General features: G+C 41.9%; 7 non-coding genes across 7 annotated transcripts; all 7 read left to right on the top strand.

Annotated features, from left to right (window-relative positions):
* Positions 1-4,344: 4,344 nt before the first annotated feature.
* Positions 4,345-4,417, top strand: TRNAM-CAU (transfer RNA methionine (anticodon CAU)). The gene has a single exon. It is a non-coding gene; the product is annotated as a tRNA-Met (tRNA).
* A 1,619-nt stretch (positions 4,418-6,036) lies between these two features.
* Positions 6,037-6,109, top strand: TRNAM-CAU (transfer RNA methionine (anticodon CAU)). The gene has a single exon. It is a non-coding gene; the product is annotated as a tRNA-Met (tRNA).
* A 1,620-nt stretch (positions 6,110-7,729) lies between these two features.
* Positions 7,730-7,802, top strand: TRNAM-CAU (transfer RNA methionine (anticodon CAU)). Its single transcript has one exon. It is a non-coding gene; the product is annotated as a tRNA-Met (tRNA).
* Positions 7,803-9,420: 1,618 nt separating this feature from the next.
* Positions 9,421-9,493, top strand: TRNAM-CAU (transfer RNA methionine (anticodon CAU)). Its single transcript has one exon. It is a non-coding gene; the product is annotated as a tRNA-Met (tRNA).
* Positions 9,494-11,112: 1,619 nt separating this feature from the next.
* TRNAM-CAU (transfer RNA methionine (anticodon CAU)) lies at positions 11,113-11,185 on the top strand. The gene has a single exon. It is a non-coding gene; the product is annotated as a tRNA-Met (tRNA).
* A 1,619-nt stretch (positions 11,186-12,804) lies between these two features.
* On the top strand, positions 12,805-12,877 carry TRNAM-CAU (transfer RNA methionine (anticodon CAU)). Its single transcript has one exon. It is a non-coding gene; the product is annotated as a tRNA-Met (tRNA).
* A 1,619-nt stretch (positions 12,878-14,496) lies between these two features.
* Positions 14,497-14,569, top strand: TRNAM-CAU (transfer RNA methionine (anticodon CAU)). Its single transcript has one exon. It is a non-coding gene; the product is annotated as a tRNA-Met (tRNA).
* Positions 14,570-17,500: the final 2,931 nt, after the last annotated feature.

The following is a 17,500-nucleotide window of genomic DNA, read 5'->3' as shown; positions in this document are numbered from 1 at the left end:
TGGAAGGGGAGCTCCAATGACAAACAGGGATAAAGGCTTGTTGAGTCCCTTAACACCCAGGAATTAAAAGTGAGAGATATGAATGGTTTGAGATATGACATCAAATAAGCTTTTGTGCAAATAAATATCCAAAAAACCTGGTGGTCTGCATTTTTGGCTGCAAAGAGCAGTTCCAACCTAAACTGATTCTGTCTGCAAGGCACGTGTTGGCTTTGGAATGTGGACACTAGTCCCCAAAAAAAAGTCTCTCCCATAGCAGGAATCGAACCAGTCAACCAGGAATACTAACTAAGTCTTTCTCCACATGGTGTAAGCAGTACAGTAAACAGCAAGACAGGTGTAAAAAAAAAAAAAAAAAAGAGTGTTTTGCTTTGAATACAAAACATCAACATTACAAGAGCTGAAACACGCTACATGGTCAAGGTTTTTGGCACGTCAGTTGAATAATTTGAAGATCATGAGTTTTTTGCTCACACGTGGCATCCTCCTTTTCTCAAGAGATTTTGTCACTAACTCTGAACTTTCCAATTCAGTTCTAAACTGTTTCCGATTAGAAAGAACATGGGAGCCCTAATGACAGACAGGACACATGGCTTGTTGAGTCCCTTGACACTTTTGTGTAAAACTGTGCAGTTGAAAAAGGCTTAAGCTATGAAACTAAAGGAAATCTTTTGCAAAAGTCATAATGCATCGCCAATGTTAAGTATTTTTGTTTCAAAGTGAAAATCTACCAGAAACATTTTTGATTGAAAAACACGTGTCAGTCTTTGAATGGTGGCAGTAGCTAAGATAAAGATGAATTCCCATACCGGGAGTCGAACCCAGGCCTCCTGGGTGAGAGCCAGGAATCCTAACCGCTAGACCATATGGGAAAAGATGCACTAATGTCTCAGTGACATTATGAAAAAAAAAAGTTTTCTGCTATGCACAATAAACTTCTGCAGATCTGCAGGTACAGCTTGCCTCGTTAGCGCAGTAGGTAGCGCGTCAGTCTCATAATCTGAAAGTCGTGAGTTCGAGCCTCACACGGGGCACTGTTCCCTCCTTTTCTCGAGAGATTTTGTCACCAACTTAGAACTTTTCCATTCAATTCTACAACTTTTTCCATTAGAAAGGAAATGGGAATCCAAATAACTTACCGGACCCATGAGTTGTTGAGTCCCTTGACACTTTAGTGTAAAAAGGGGTGGTTGAGAATGAGTTGAGCTACGAATCCAAATTGAATCTTGTGTGAAGGGTCAGAATGAAGTGCCAAAACGCGGGCGTTCAGCATTTTTGCCTGAAAAAAACAAATCCTACTTGAAATACGCATGACTAAAAAACACGCGTCAGTTTTTGAATGTTGGCAGCGGTGCAGAAAAGGATGCGTTCCCATACCAGTAGTCGAACCCGGGCCGCCTGGGTGAAAACCAGGAATCCTAACCGCTAGACCATATGGGAGAAGATGTACTGCCAGCTCACTTACAATATGAAAAAAAAGAGGTGTACTGCTTTGCACAAGCAACTTCCGCAGATTATTACGTGCATTTTGCCTCGTTAGCGCAGCAGGTAGCGCGTCAGTCTCGTAATCTGAAGGTCATGAGTTCGATTCTCACATGGGGCACTGGTACCGTGTTTCCTTAACTGATTTTGCCACCATCTTGGCTAGAGAGTCACAGCTCTTTTCCATTCAGTAGCAAAACATCACCAATTGATGGAAGGGGAGCTCCAATGACAAACAGGGATAAAGGCTTGTTGAGTCCCTTAACACCCAGGAATTAAAAGTGAGAGATATGAATGGTTTGAGATATGACATCAAATAAGCTTTTGTGCAAATAAATATCCAAAAAACCTGGTGGTCTGCATTTTTGGCTGCAAAGAGCAGTTCCAACCTAAACTGATTCTGTCTGCAAGGCACGTGTTGGCTTTGGAATGTGGACACTAGTCCCCAAAAAAAAGTCTCTCCCATAGCAGGAATCGAACCAGTCAACCAGGAATACTAACTAAGTCTTTCTCCACATGGTGTAAGCAGTACAGTAAACAGCAAGACAGGTGTAAAAAAAAAAAAAAAAAGAGTGTTTTGCTTTGAATACAAAACATCAACATTAAAAGAGCTGAAACACGCTACATGGTCAAGGTTTTTGGCACGTCAGTTGAATAATTTGAAGATCATGAGTTTTTTGCTCACACGTGGCATCCTCCTTTTCTCAAGAGATTTTGTCACTAACTCTGAACTTTCCAATTCAGTTCTAAACTGTTTCCGATTAGAAAGAACATGGGAGCCCTAATGACAGACAGGACACATGGCTTGTTGAGTCCCTTGACACTTTTGTGTAAAACTGTGCAGTTGAAAAAGGCTTAAGCTATGAAACTAAAGGAAATCTTTTGCAAAAGTCATAATGCATCGCCAATGTTAAGTATTTTTGTTGCAAAGTGAAAATCTACCAGAAACATTTTTGATTGAAAAACACGTGTCAGTCTTTGAATGGTGGCAGTAGCTAAGATAAAGATGCATTCCCATACCGGGAGTCGAACCCAGGCCACCTGGGTGAGAGCCAGGAATCCTAACCGCTAGACCATATGGGAAAAGATGCCCTAATGTCTCAGTGACATTATGAAAAAAAAAGTTTTCTGCTATGCACAATAAACTTCTGCAGATCTGCAGGTACAGCTTGCCTCGTTTGCGCAGTAGGTAGCGCGTCAGTCTCATAATCTGAAGATCGTGAGTTCGAGCATCACACGGGGCACTGTTCCCTCCTTTTCTCGAGAGATTTTGTCACCAACTTAGAACTTTTCCATTCAATTCTACAACTTTTTCCATTAGAAAGGAAATGGGAATCCAAATAACTTACCGGACCCATGAGTTGTTGAGTCCCTTGACACTTTAGTGTAAAAAGGGGTGGTTGAGAATGAGTTGAGCTACGAATCCAAATTGAATCTTGTGTGAAGGGTCAGAATGAAGTGCCAAAACGCGGGCGTTCAGCATTTTTGCCTGAAAAAAACAAATCCTACTTGAAATACGTTTGACTAAAAAACACGCGTCAGTTTTTGAATGTTGGCAGCGGTGCAGAAAAGGATGCGTTCCCATACCAGTAGTCGAACCCGGGCCGCCTGGGTGAAAACCAGGAATCCTAACCGCTAGACCATATGGGAGAAGATGTACTGCCAGCTCACTTACAATATGAAAAAAAAGAGGTGTACTGCTTTGCACAAGCAACTTCCGCAGATTATTACGTGCATTTTGCCTCGTTAGCGCAGCAGGTAGCGCGTCAGTCTCGTAATCTGAAGGTCATGAGTTCGATTCTCACATGGGGCACTGGTACCGTGTTTCCTTAACTGATTTTGCCACCATCTTGGCTAGAGAGTCACAGCTCTTTTCCATTCAGTAGCAAAACATCACCAATTGATGGAAGGGGAGCTCCAATGACAAACAGGGATAAAGGCTTGTTGAGTCCCTTAACACCCAGGAATTAAAAGTGAGAGATATGAATGGTTTGAGATATGACATCAAATAAGCTTTTGTGCAAATAAATATCCAAAAAACCTGGTGGTCTGCATTTTTGGCTGCAAAGAGCAGTTCCAACCTAAACTGATTCTGTCTGCAAGGCACGTGTTGGCTTTGGAATTTGGACACTAGTCCCCAAAAAAAAGTCTCTCCCATAGCAGGAATCGAACCAGTCAACCAGGAATACTAACTAAGTCTTTCTCCACATGGTGTAAGCAGTACAGTAAACAGCAAGACAGGTGTAAAAAAAAAAAAAAAAGAGTGTTTTGCTTTGAATACAAAACATCAACATTAAAAGAGCTGAAACACGCTACATGGTCAAGGTTTTTGGCACGTCAGTTGAATAATTTGAAGATCATGAGTTTTTTGCTCACACGTGGCATCCTCCTTTTCTCAAGAGATTTTGTCACTAACTCTGAACTTTCCAATTCAGTTCTAAACTGTTTCCGATTAGAAAGAACATGGGAGCCCTAATGACAGACAGGACACATGGCTTGTTGAGTCCCTTGACACTTTTGTGTAAAACTGTGCAGTTGAAAAAGGCTTAAGCTATGAAACTAAAGGAAATCTTTTGCAAAAGTCATAATGCATCGCCAATGTTAAGTATTTTTGTTGCAAAGTGAAAATCTACCAGAAACATTTTTGATTGAAAAACACGTGTCAGTCTTTGAATGGTGGCAGTAGCTAAGATAAAGATGCATTCCCATACCGGGAGTCGAACCCAGGCCACCTGGGTGAGAGCCAGGAATCCTAACCGCTAGACCATATGGGAAAAGATGCACTAATGTCTCAGTGACATTATGAAAAAAAAAGTTTTCTGCTATGCATAATAAACTTCTGCAGATCTGCAGGTACAGCTTGCCTCGTTAGCGCAGTAGGTAGCGCGTCAGTCTCATAATCTGAAGGTCGTGAGTTCGAGCCTCACACGGGGCACTGTTCCCTCCTTTTCTCGAGAGATTTTGTCACCAACTTATAACTTTTCCATTCAATTCTACAACTTTTTCCATTAGAAAGGAAATGGGAATCCAAATACCTTACCGGACCCATGAGTTGTTGAGTCCCTTGACACTTTAGTGTAAAAAGGGGTGGTTGAGAATGAGTTGAGCTACGAATCCAAATTGAATCTTGTGTGAACGGTCAGAATGAAGTGCCAAAACGCGGGCGTTCAGCATTTTTGCCTGAAAAAAACAAATCCTACTTGAAATACGTTTGACTAAAAAACACGCGTCAGTTTTTGAATGTTGGCAGCGGTGCAGAAAAGGATGCGTTCCCATACCAGTAGTCGAACCCGGGCCGCCTGGGTGAAAACCAGGAATCCTAACCGCTAGACCATATGGGAGAAGATGTACTTCCAGCTCACTTACAATATGAAAAAAAAGAGGTGTACTGCTTTGCACAAGCAACTTCCGCAGATTATTACGTGCATTTTGCCTCGTTAGCGCAGCAGGTAGCGCGTCAGTCTCGTAATCTGAAGGTCATGAGTTCGATTCTCACATGGGGCACTGGTACCGTGTTTCCTTAACTGATTTTGCCACCATCTTGGCTAGAGAGTCACAGCTCTTTTCCATTCAGTAGCAAAACATCACCAATTGATGGAAGGGGAGCTCCAATGACAAACAGGGATAAAGGCTTGTTGAGTCCCTTAACACCCAGGAATTAAAAGTGAGAGATATGAATGGTTTGAGATATGACATCAAATAAGCTTTTGTGCAAATAAATATCCAAAAAACCTGGTGGTCTGCATTTTTGGCTGCAAAGAGCAGTTCCAACCTAAACTGATTCTGTCTGCAAGGCACGTGTTGGCTTTGGAATGTGGACACTAGTCCCCAAAAAAAAGTCTCTCCCATAGCAGGAATCGAACCAGTCAACCAGGAATACTAACTAAGTCTTTCTCCACATGGTGTAAGCAGTACAGTAAACAGCAAGACAGGTGTAAAAAAAAAAAAAAAAAGAGTGTTTTGCTTTGAATACAAAACATCAACATTAAAAGAGCTGAAACACGCTACATGGTCAAGGTTTTTGGCACGTCAGTTGAATAATTTGAAGATCATGAGTTTTTTGCTCACACGTGGCATCCTCCTTTTCTCAAGAGATTTTGTCACTAACTCTGAACTTTCCAATTCAGTTCTAAACTGTTTCCGATTAGAAAGAACATGGGAGCCCTAATGACAGACAGGACACATGGCTTGTTGAGTCCCTTGACACTTTTGTGTAAAACTGTGCAGTTGAAAAAGGCTTAAGCTATGAAACTAAAGGAAATCTTTTGCAAAAGTCATAATGCATCGCCAATGTTAAGTATTTTTGTTGCAAAGTGAAAATCTACCAGAAACATTTTTGATTGAAAAACACGTGTCAGTCTTTGAATGGTGGCAGTAGCTAAGATAAAGATGCATTCCCATACCGGGAGTCGAACCCAGGCCACCTGGGTGAGAGCCAGGAATCCTAACCGCTAGACCATATGGGAAAAGATGCACTAATGTCTCAGTGACATTATGAAAAAAAAAGTTTTCTGCTATGCACAATAAACTTCTGCAGATCTGCAGGTACAGCTTGCCTCGTTAGCGCAGTAGGTAGCGTGTCAGTCTCATAATCTGAAGGTCGTGAGTTCGAGCCTCACACGGGGCACTGTTCCCTCCTTTTCTCGAGAGATTTTGTCACCAACTTAGAACTTTTCCATTCAATTCTACAACTTTTTCCATTAGAAAGGAAATGGGAATCCAAATAACTTACCGGACCCATGAGTTGTTGAGTCCCTTGACACTTTAGTGTAAAAAGGGGTGGTTGAGAATGAGTTGAGCTACGAATCCAAATTGAATCTTGTGTGAAGGGTCAGAATGAAGTGCCAAAACGCGGGCGTTCAGCATTTTTGCCTGAAAAAAACAAATCCTACTTGAAATACGCATGACTTAAAAACACGCGTCAGTTTTTGAATGTTGGCAGCGGTGCAGAAAAGGATGCGTTCCCATACCAGTAGTCGAACCCGGGCCGCCTGGGTGAAAACCGGGAATCCTAACCGCTAGACCATATGGGAGAAGATGTACTGCCAGCTCACTTACAATATGAAAAAAAAGAGGTGTACTGCTTTGCACAAGCAACTTCCGCAGATTATTACGTGCATTTTGCCTCGTTAGCGCAGCAGGTAGCGCGTCAGTCTCGTAATCTGAAGGTCATGAGTTCGATTCTCACATGGGGCACTGGTACCGTGTTTCCTTAACTGATTTTGCCACCATCTTGGCTAGAGAGTCACAGCTCTTTTCCATTCAGTAGCAAAACATCACCAATTGATGGAAGGGGAGCTCCAATGACAAACAGGGATAAAGGCTTGTTGAGTCCCTTAACACCCAGGAATTAAAAGTGAGAGATATGAATGGTTTGAGATATGACATCAAATAAGCTTTTGTGCAAATAAATATCCAAAAAACCTGGTGGTCTGCATTTTTGGCTGCAAAGAGCAGTTCCAACCTAAACTGATTCTGTCTGCAAGGCACGTGTTGGCTTTGGAATGTGGACACTAGTCCCCAAAAAAAAGTCTCTCCCATAGCAGGAATCGAACCAGTCAACCAGGAATACTAACTAAGTCTTTCTCCACATGGTGTAAGCAGTACAGTAAACAGCAAGACAGGTGTAAAAAAAAAAAAAAAAAAGAGTGTTTTGCTTTGAATACAAAACATCAACATTAAAAGAGCTGAAACACGCTACATGGTCAAGGTTTTTGGCACGTCACTTGAATAATTTGAAGATCATGAGTTTTTTGCTCACACGTGGCATCCTCCTTTTCTCAAGAGATTTTGTCACTAACTCTGAACTTTCCAATTCAGTTCTAAACTGTTTCCGATTAGAAAGAACATGGGAGCCCTAATGACAGACAGGACACATGGCTTGTTGAGTCCCTTGACACTTTTGTGTAAAACTGTGCAGTTGAAAAAGGCTTAATCTATGAAACTAAAGGAAATCTTTTGCAAAAGTCATAATACATCGCCAATGTTAAGTATTTTTGTTGCAAAGTGAAAATCTACCAGAAACATTTTTGATTGAAAAACACGTGTCAGTCTTTGAATGGTGGCAGTAGCTAAGATTAAGATGCATTCCCATACCGGGAGTCGAACCCAGGCCACCTGGGTGAGAGCCAGGAATCCTAACCGCTAGACCATATGGGAAAAGATGCACTAATGTCTCAGTGACATTATGAAAAAAAAAGTTTTCTGCTATGCACAATAAACTTCTGCAGATCTGCAGGTACAGCTTGCCTCGTTAGCGCAGTAGGTAGCGCGTCAGTCTCATAATCTGAAGGTCGTGAGTTCGAGCCTCACACGGGGCACTGTTCCCTCCTTTTCTCGAGAGATTTTGTCACCAACTTAGAACTTTTCCATTCAATTCTACAACTTTTTCCATTAGAAAGGAAATGGGAATCCAAATAACTTACCGGACCCATGAGTTGTTGAGTCCCTTGACACTTTAGTGTAAAAAGGGGTGGTTGAGAATGAGTTGAGCTACGAATCCAAATTGAATCTTGTGTGAAGGGTCAGAATGAAGTGCCAAAACGCGGGCGTTCAGCATTTTTGCCTGAAAAAAACAAATCCTACTTGAAATACGTTTGACCAAAAAACACGCGTCAGTTTTTGAATGTTGGCAGCGGTGCAGAAAAGGATGCGTTCCCATACCAGTAGTCGAACCCGGGCCGCCTGGGTGAAAACCAGGAATCCTAACCGCTAGACCATATGGGAGAAGATGTACTGCCAGCTCACTTACAATATGAAAAAAAAGAGGTGTACTGCTTTGCACAAGCAACTTCCGCAGATTATTACGTGCATTTTGCCTCGTTAGCGCAGCAGGTAGCGCGTCAGTCTCGTAATCTGAAGGTCATGAGTTTGATTCTCACATGGGGCACTGGTACCGTGTTTCCTTAACTGATTTTGCCACCATCTTGGCTAGAGAGTCACAGCTCTTTTCCATTCAGTAGCAAAACATCACCAATTGATGGAAGGGGAGCTCCAATGACAAACAGGGATAAAGGCTTGTTGAGTCCCTTAACACCCAGGAATTAAAAGTGAGAGATATGAATGGTTTGAGATATGACATCAAATAAGCTTTTGTGCAAATAAATATCCAAAAAACCTGGTGGTCTGCATTTTTGGCTGCAAAGAGCAGTTCCAACCTAAACTGATTCTGTCTGCAAGGCACGTGTTGGCTTTGGAATGTGGACACTAGTCCCCAAAAAAAAGTCTCTCCCATAGCAGGAATCGAACCAGTCAACCAGGAATACTAACTAAGTCTTTCTCCACATGGTGTAAGCAGTACAGTAAACAGCAAGACAGGTGTAAAAAAAAAAAAAAAAAGAGTGTTTTGCTTTGAATACAAAACATCAACATTAAAAGAGCTGAAACACGCTACATGGTCAAGGTTTTTGGCACGTCAGTTGAATAATTTGAAGATCATGAGTTTTTTGCTCACACGTGGCATCCTCCTTTTCTCAAGAGATTTTGTCACTAACTCTGAACTTTCCAATTCAGTTCTAAACTGTTTCCGATTAGAAAGAACATGGGAGCCCTAATGACAGACAGGACACATGGCTTGTTGAGTCCCTTGACACTTTTGTGTAAAACTGTGCAGTTGAAAAAGGCTTAAGCTATGAAACTAAAGGAAATCTTTTGCAAAAGTCATAATGCATCGCCAATGTTAAGTATTTTTGTTGCAAAGTGAAAATCTACCAGAAACATTTTTGATTGAAAAACACGTGTCAGTCTTTGAATCGTGGCAGTAGCTAAGATAAAGATGCATTCCCATACCGGGAGTCGAACCCAGGCCACCTGGGTGAGAACCAGGAATCCTAACCGCTAGACCATATGGGAAAGATGCTCTAATGTCTCAGTGACATTATGAAAAAAAAAGTTTTCTGCTATGCACAATAAACTTCTGCAGATCTGCAGGTACAGCTTGCCTCGTTAGCGCAGTAGGTAGCGCGTCAGTCTCATAATCTGAAGGTCGTGAGTTCGAGCCTCACACGGGGCACTGTTCCCTCCTTTTCTCGAGAGATTTTGTCACCAACTTAGAACTTTTCCATTCAATTCTACAACTTTTTCCATTAGAAAGGAAATGGGAATCCAAATAACTTACCGGACCCATGAGTTGTTGAGTCCCTTGACACTTTAGTGTAAAAAGGGGTGGTTGAGAATGAGTTGAGCTACGAATCCAAATTGAATCTTGTGTGAAGGGTCAGAATGAAGTGCCAAAACGTGGGCGTTCAGCATTTTTGCCTGAAAAAAACAAATCCTACTTGAAATACGTTTGACTAAAAAACACGCGTCAGTTTTTGAATGTTGGCAGCGGTGCAGAAAAGGATGCGTTCCCATACCAGTAGTCGAACCCGGGCCGCCTGGGTGAAAACCAGGAATCCTAACCGCTAGACCATATGGGAGAAGATGTACTGCCAGCTCACTTACAATATGAAAAAAAAGAGGTGTACTGCTTTGCACAAGCAACTTCCGCAGATTATTACGTGCATTTTGCCTCGTTAGCGCAGCAGGTAGCGCGTCAGTCTCGTAATCTGAAGGTCATGAGTTCGATTCTCACATGGGGCACTGGTACCGTGTTTCCTTAACTGATTTTGCCACCATCTTGGCTAGAGAGTCACAGCTCTTTTCCATTCAGTAGCAAAACATCACCAATTGATGGAAGGGGAGCTCCAATGACAAACAGGGATAAAGGCTTGTTGAGTCCCTTAACACCCAGGAATTAAAAGTGAGAGATATGAATGGTTTGAGATATGACATCAAATAAGCTTTTGTGCAAATAAATATCCAAAAAACCTGGTGGTCTGCATTTTTGGCTGCAAAGAGCAGTTCCAACCTAAACTGATTCTGTCTGCAAGGCACGTGTTGGCTTTGGAATGTGGACACTAGTCCCCAAAAAAAAGTCTCTCCCATAGCAGGAATCGAACCAGTCAACCAGGAATACTAACTAAGTCTTTCTCCACATGGTGTAAGCAGTACAGTAAACAGCAAGGCAGGTGTAAAAAAAAAAAAAAAAAGAGTGTTTTGCTTTGAATACAAAACATCAACATTACAAGAGCTGAAACACGCTACATGGTCAAGGTTTTTGGCACGTCAGTTGAATAATTTGAAGATCATGAGTTTTTTGCTCACACGTGGCATCCTCCTTTTCTCAAGAGATTTTGTCACTAACTCTGAACTTTCCAATTCAGTTCTAAACTGTTTCCGATTAGAAAGAACATGGGAGCCCTAATGACAGACAGGACACATGGCTTGTTGAGTCCCTTGACACTTTTGTGTAAAACTGTGTAGTTGAAAAAGGCTTAAGCTATGAAACAAAAGGAAATCTTTTGCAAAAGTCATAATGCATCGCCAATGTTAAGTATTTTTGTTGCAAAGTGAAAATCTACCAGAAACATTTTTGATTGAAAAACACGTGTCAGTCTTTGAATGGTGGCAGTAGCTAAGATAAAGATGCATTCCCATACCGGGAGTCGAACCCAGGCCACCTGGGTGAGAGCCAGGAATCCTAACCGCTAGACCATATGGGAAAAGATGCCCTAATGTCTCAGTGACATTATGAAAAAAAAAGTTTTCTGCTATGCACAATAAACTTCTGCAGATCTGCAGGTACAGCTTGCCTCGTTAGCGCAGTAGGTAGCGCGTCAGTCTCATAATCTGAAGGTCGTGAGTTCGAGCCTCACACGGGGCACTGTTCCCTCCTTTTCTCGAGAGATTTTGTCACCAACTTAGATCTTTTCCATTCAATTCTACAACTTTTTCCAATAGAAAGGAAATGGGAATCCAAATAACTTACCGGACCCATGAGTTGTTGAGTCACTTGACACTTTAGTGTAAAAAGGGGTGGTTGAGAATGAGTTGAGCTACGAATCCAAATTGAATCTTGTGTGAAGGGTCAGAATGAAGTGCCAAAACGCGGGCGTTCAGCATTTTTGCCTGAAAAAAACAAATCCTACTTGAAATACGCATGACTAAAAAACACGCGTCAGTTTTTGAATGTTGGCAGCGGTGCAGAAAAGGATGCGTTCCCATACCAGTAGTCGAACCCGGGCCGCCTGGGTGAAAACCAGGAATCCTAACCGCTAGACCATATGGGAGAAGATGTACTGCCAGCTCACTTACAATATGAAAAAAAAGAGGTGTACTGCTTTGCACAAGCAACTTCCGCAGATTATTACGTGCATTTTGCCTCGTTAGCGCAGCAGGTAGCGCGTCAGTCTCGTAATCTGAAGGTCATGAGTTCGATTCTCACATGGGGCACTGGTACCGTGTTTCCTTAACTGATTTTGCCACCATCTTGGCTAGAGAGTCACAGCTCTTTTCCATTCAGTAGCAAAACATCACCAATTGATGGAAGGGGAGCTCCAATGACAAACAGGGATAAAGGCTTGTTGAGTCCCTTAACACCCAGGAATTAAAAGTGAGAGATATGAATGGCTTGAGATATGACATCAAATAAGCTTTTGTGCAAATAAATATCCAAAAAACCTGGTGGTCTGCATTTTTGGCTGCAAAGAGCAGTTCCAACCTAAACTGATTCTGTCTGCAAGGCACGTGTTGGCTTTGGAATGTGGACACTAGTCCCCAAAAAAAAGTCTCTCCCATAGCAGGAATCGAACCAGTCAACCAGGAATACTAACTAAGTCTTTCTCCACATGGTGTAAGCAGTACAGTAAACAGCAAGACAGGTGTAAAAAAAAAAAAAAAAAGAGTGTTTTGCTTTGAATACAAAACATCAACATTACAAGAGCTGAAACACGCTACATGGTCAAGGTTTTTGGCACGTCAGTTGAATAATTTGAAGATCATGAGTTTTTTGCTCACACGTGGCATCCTCCTTTTCTCAAGAGATTTTGTCACTAACTCTGAACTTTCCAATTCAGTTCTAAACTGTTTCCGATTAGAAAGAACATGGGAGCCCTAATGACAGACAGGACACATGGCTTGTTGAGTCCCTTGACACTTTTGTGTAAAACTGTGCAGTTGAAAAAGGCTTAAGCTATGAAACTAAAGGAAATCTTTTGCAAAAGTCATAATGCATCGCCAATGTTAAGTATTTTTGTTGCAAAGTGAAAATCTACCAGAAACATTTTTGATTGAAAAACACGTGTCAGTCTTTGAATGGTGGCAGTAGCTAAGATAAAGATGCATTCCCATACCGGGAGTCGAACCCAGGCCACATGGGTGAGAGCCAGGGATCCTAACCGCTAGACCATATGGGAAAAGATGCACTAATGTCTCAGTGACATTATGAAAAAAAAAGTTTTCTGCTATGCACAATAAACTTCTGCAGATCTGCAGGTACAGCTTGCCTCGTTAGCGCAGTAGGTAGCGTGTCAGTCTCATAATCTGAAGGTCGTGAGTTCGAGCCTCACACGGGGCACTGTTCCCTCCTTTTCTCGAGAGATTTTGTCACCAACTTAGAACTTTTCCATTCAATTCTACAACTTTTTCCATTAGAAAGGAAATGGGAATCCAAATAACTTACCGGACCCATGAGTTGTTGAGTCCCTTGACACTTTAGTGTAAAAAGGGGTGGTTGAGAATGAGTTGAGCTACGAATCCAAATTGAATCTTGTGTGAAGGGTCAGAATGAGGTGCCAAAACGCGGGCGTTCAGCATTTTTGCCTGAAAAAAACAAATCCTACTTGAAATACGTTTGACTAAAAAACACGCGTCAGTTTTTGAATGTTGGCAGCGGTGCAGAAAAGGATGCGTTCCCATACCAGTAGTCGAACCCGGGCCGCCTGGGTGAAAACCAGGAATCCTAACCGCTAGACCATATGGGAGAAGATGTACTGCCAGCTCACTTACAATATGAAAAAAAAGAGGTGTACTGCTTTGCACAAGCAACTTCCGCAGATTATTACGTGCATTTTGCCTCGTTAGCGCAGCAGGTAGCGCGTCAGTCTCGTAATCTGAAGGTCATGAGTTCGATTCTCACATGGGGCACTGGTACCGTGTTTCCTTAACTGATTTTGCCACCATCTTGGCTAGAGAGTCACAGCTCTTTTCCATTCAGTAGCAAAACATCACCAATTGATGGAAGGGGAGCTCCAATGACAAACAGGGATAAAGGCTTGTTGAGTCCCTTAACACCCAGGAATTAAAAGTGAGAGATATGAATGGTTTGAGATATGACATCAAATAAGCTTTTGTGCAAATAAATATCCAAAAAACCTGGTGGTCTGCATTTTTGGCTGCAAAGAGCAGTTCCAACCTAAACTGATTCTGTCTGCAAGGCACGTGTTGGCTTTGGAATGTGGACACTAGTCCCCAAAAAAAAGTCTCTCCCATAGCAGGAATCGAACCAGTCAACCAGGAATACTAACTAAGTCTTTCTCCACATGGTGTAAGCAGTACAGTAAACAGCAAGACAGGTGTAAAAAAAAAAAAAAAAAGAGTGTTTTGCTTTGAATACAAAACATCAACATTACAAGAGCTGAAACACGCTACATGGTCAAGGTTTTTGGCACGTCAGTTGAATAATTTGAAGATCATGAGTTTTTTGCTCACACGTGGCATCCTCCTTTTCTCAAGAGATTTTGTCACTAACTCTGAACTTTCCAATTCAGTTCTAAACTGTTTCCGATTAGAAAGAACATGGGAGCCCTAATGACAGACAGGACACATGGCTTGTTGAGTCCCTTGACACTTTTGTGTAAAACTGTGCAGTTGAAAAAGGCTTAAGCTATGAAACTAAAGGAAATCTTTTGCAAAAGTCATAATGCATCGCCAATGTTAAGTATTTTTGTTGCAAAGTGAAAATCTACCAGAAACATTTTTGATTGAAAAACACGTGTCAGTCTTTGAATGGTGGCAGTAGCTAAGATAAAGATGCATTCCCATACCGGGAGTCGAACCCAGGCCACATGGGTGAGAGCCAGGGATCCTAACCGCTAGACCATATGGGAAAAGATGCACTAATGTCTCAGTGACATTATGAAAAAAAAAGTTTTCTGCTATGCACAATAAACTTCTGCAGATCTGCAGGTACAGCTTGCCTCGTTAGCGCAGTAGGTAGCGCGTCAGTCTCATAATCTGAAGGTCGTGAGTTCGAGCCTCACACGGGGCACTGTTCCCTCCTTTTCTCGAGAGATTTTGTCACCAACTTAGAACTTTTCCATTCAATTCTACAACTTTTTCCATTAGAAAGGAAATGGGAATCCAAATAACTTACCGGACCCATGAGTTGTTGAGTCCCTTGACACTTTAGTGTAAAAAGGGGTGGTTGAGAATGAGTTGAGCTACGAATCCAAATTGAATCTTGTGTGAAGGGTCAGAATGAAGTGCCAAAACGCGGGCGTTCAGCATTTTTGCCTGAAAAAAACAAATCCTACTTGAAATACGTTTGACTAAAAAACACGCGTCAGTTTTTGAATGTTGGCAGCGGTGCAGAAAAGGATGCATTCCCATACCAGTAGTCGAACCCGGGCCGCCTGGGTGAAAACCAGGAATCCTAACCGCTAGACCATATGGGAGAAGATGTACTGCCAGCTCACTTACAATATGAAAAAAAAGAGGTGTACTGCTTTGCACAAGCAACTTCCGCAGATTATTACGTGCATTTTGCCTCGTTAGCGCAGCAGGTAGCGCGTCAGTCTCGTAATCTGAAGGTCATGAGTTCGATTCTCACATGGGGCACTGGTACCGTGTTTCCTTAACTGATTTTGCCACCATCTTGGCTAGAGAGTCACAGCTCTTTTCCATTCAGTAGCAAAACATCACCAATTGATGGAAGGGGAGCTCCAATGACAAACAGGGATAAAGGCTTGTTGAGTCCCTTAACACCCAGGAATTAAAAGTGAGAGATATGAATGGTTTGAGATATGACATCAAATAAGCTTTTGTGCAAATAAATATCCAAAAAACCTGGTGGTCTGCATTTTTGGCTGCAAAGAGCAGTTCCAACCTAAACTGATTCTGTCTGCAAGGCACGTGTTGGCTTTGGAATGTGGACACTAGTCCCCAAAAAAAAGTCTCTCCCATAGCAGGAATCGAACCAGTCAACCAGGAATACTAACTAAGTCTTTCTCCACATGGTGTAAGCAGTACAGTAAACAGCAAGACAGGTGTAAAAAAAAAAAAAAAAAGAGTGTTTTGCTTTGAATACAAAACATCAACATTACAAGAGCTGAAACACGCTACATGGTCAAGGTTTTTGGCACGTCAGTTGAATAATTTGAAGATCATGAGTTTTTTGCTCACACGTGGCATCCTCCTTTTCTCAAGAGATTTTGTCACTAACTCTGAACTTTCCAATTCAGTTCTAAACTGTTTCCGATTAGAAAGAACATGGGAGCCCTAATGACAGACAGGACACATGGCTTGTTGAGTCCCTTGACACTTTTGTGTAAAACTGTGTAGTTGAAAAAGGCTTAAGCTATGAAACAAAAGGAAATCTTTTGCAAAAGTCATAATGCATCGCCAATGTTAAGTATTTTTGTTGCAAAGTGAAAATCTACCAGAAACATTTTTGATTGAAAAACACGTGTCAGTCTTTGAATGGCGGCAGTAGCTAAGATAAAGATGCATTCCCATACCGGGAGTCGAACCCAGGCCACCTGGGTGAGAGCCAGGAATCCTAACCGCTAGACCATATGGGAAAAGATGCACTAATGTCTCAGTGACATTATGAAAAAAAAAAGTTTTCTGCTATGCACAATAAACTTCTGCAGATCTGCAGGTACAGCTTGCCTTGTTAGCGCAGTAGGTAGCGCGTCAGTCTCATAATCTGAAGGTCGTGAGTTCGAGCCTCACACGGGGCACTGTTCCCTCGTTTTCTCGAGAGATTTTGTCACCAACTTAGAACTTTTCCATTCAATTCTACAACTTTTTCCATTAGAAAGGAAATGGGAATCCAAATAACTTTCCGGACCCATGAGTTGTTGAGTCCCTTGACACTTTAGTGTAAAAAGGGGTGGTTGAGAATGAGTTGAGCTACGAATCCAAATTGAATCTTGTGTGATGGGTCAGAATGAAGTGCCAAAACGCGGGCGTTCAGCATTTTTGCCTGAAAAAAACAAATCCTACTTGAAATACGTTTGACTAAAAAACACGCGTCAGTTTTTGAATGTTGGCAGCGGTGCAGAAAAGGATGCGTTCCCATACCAGTAGTCGAACCCGGGCCGCCTGGGTGAAAACCAGGAATCCTAACCGCTAGACCATATGGGAGAAGATGTACTGCCAGCTCACTTACAATATGAAAAAAAAGAGGTGTACTGCTTTGCACAAGCAACTTCCGCAGATTATTACGTGCATTTTGCCTCGTTAGCGCAGCAGGTAGCGCGTCAGTCTCGTAATCTGAAGGTCATGAGTTCGATTCTCACATGGGGCACTGGTACCGTGTTTCCTTAACTGATTTTGCCACCATCTTGGCTAGAGAGTCACAGCTCTTTTCCATTCAGTAGCAAAACATCACCAATTGATGGAAGGGGAGCTCCAATGACAAACAGGGATAAAGGCTTGTTGAGTCCCTTAACACCCAGGAATTAAAAGTGAGAGATATGAATGGTTTGAGATATGACATCAAATAAGCTTTTGTGCAAATAAATATCCAAAAAACCTGGTGGTCTGCATTTTTGGCTGCAAAGAGCAGTTCCAACCTAAACTGATTCTGTCTGCAAGGCACGTGTTGGCTTTGGAATGTGGACACTAGTCCCCAAAAAAAAGTCTCTCCCATAGCAGGAATCGAACCAGTCAACCAGGAATACTAACTAAGTCTTTCTCCACATGGTGTAAGCAGTACAGTAAACAGCAAGACAGGTGTAAAAAAAAAAAAAAAAAAAAAAAAAAGAGTGTTTTGCTTTGAATACAAAACATCAACATTACAAGAGCTGAAACACGCTACATGGTCAAGGTTTTTGGCACGTCAGTTGAATAATTTGAAGATCATGAGTTTTTTGCTCACACGTGGCATCCTCCTTTTCTCAAGAGATTTTGTCACTAACTCTGAACTTTCCAATTCAGTTCTAAACTGTTTCCGATTAGAAAGAACATGGGAGCC

This window comes from Phyllobates terribilis, unplaced genomic scaffold (assembly GCF_046119375.1).
Source record: "Phyllobates terribilis strain yellow unplaced genomic scaffold, ASM4611937v1 Scaffold_11__3_contigs__length_659146591, whole genome shotgun sequence".
In the NCBI taxonomy this organism is placed as follows: domain Eukaryota; kingdom Metazoa; phylum Chordata; class Amphibia; order Anura; family Dendrobatidae; genus Phyllobates; species Phyllobates terribilis.
This window is presented reverse-complemented; position numbering and strand designations above follow the sequence as displayed.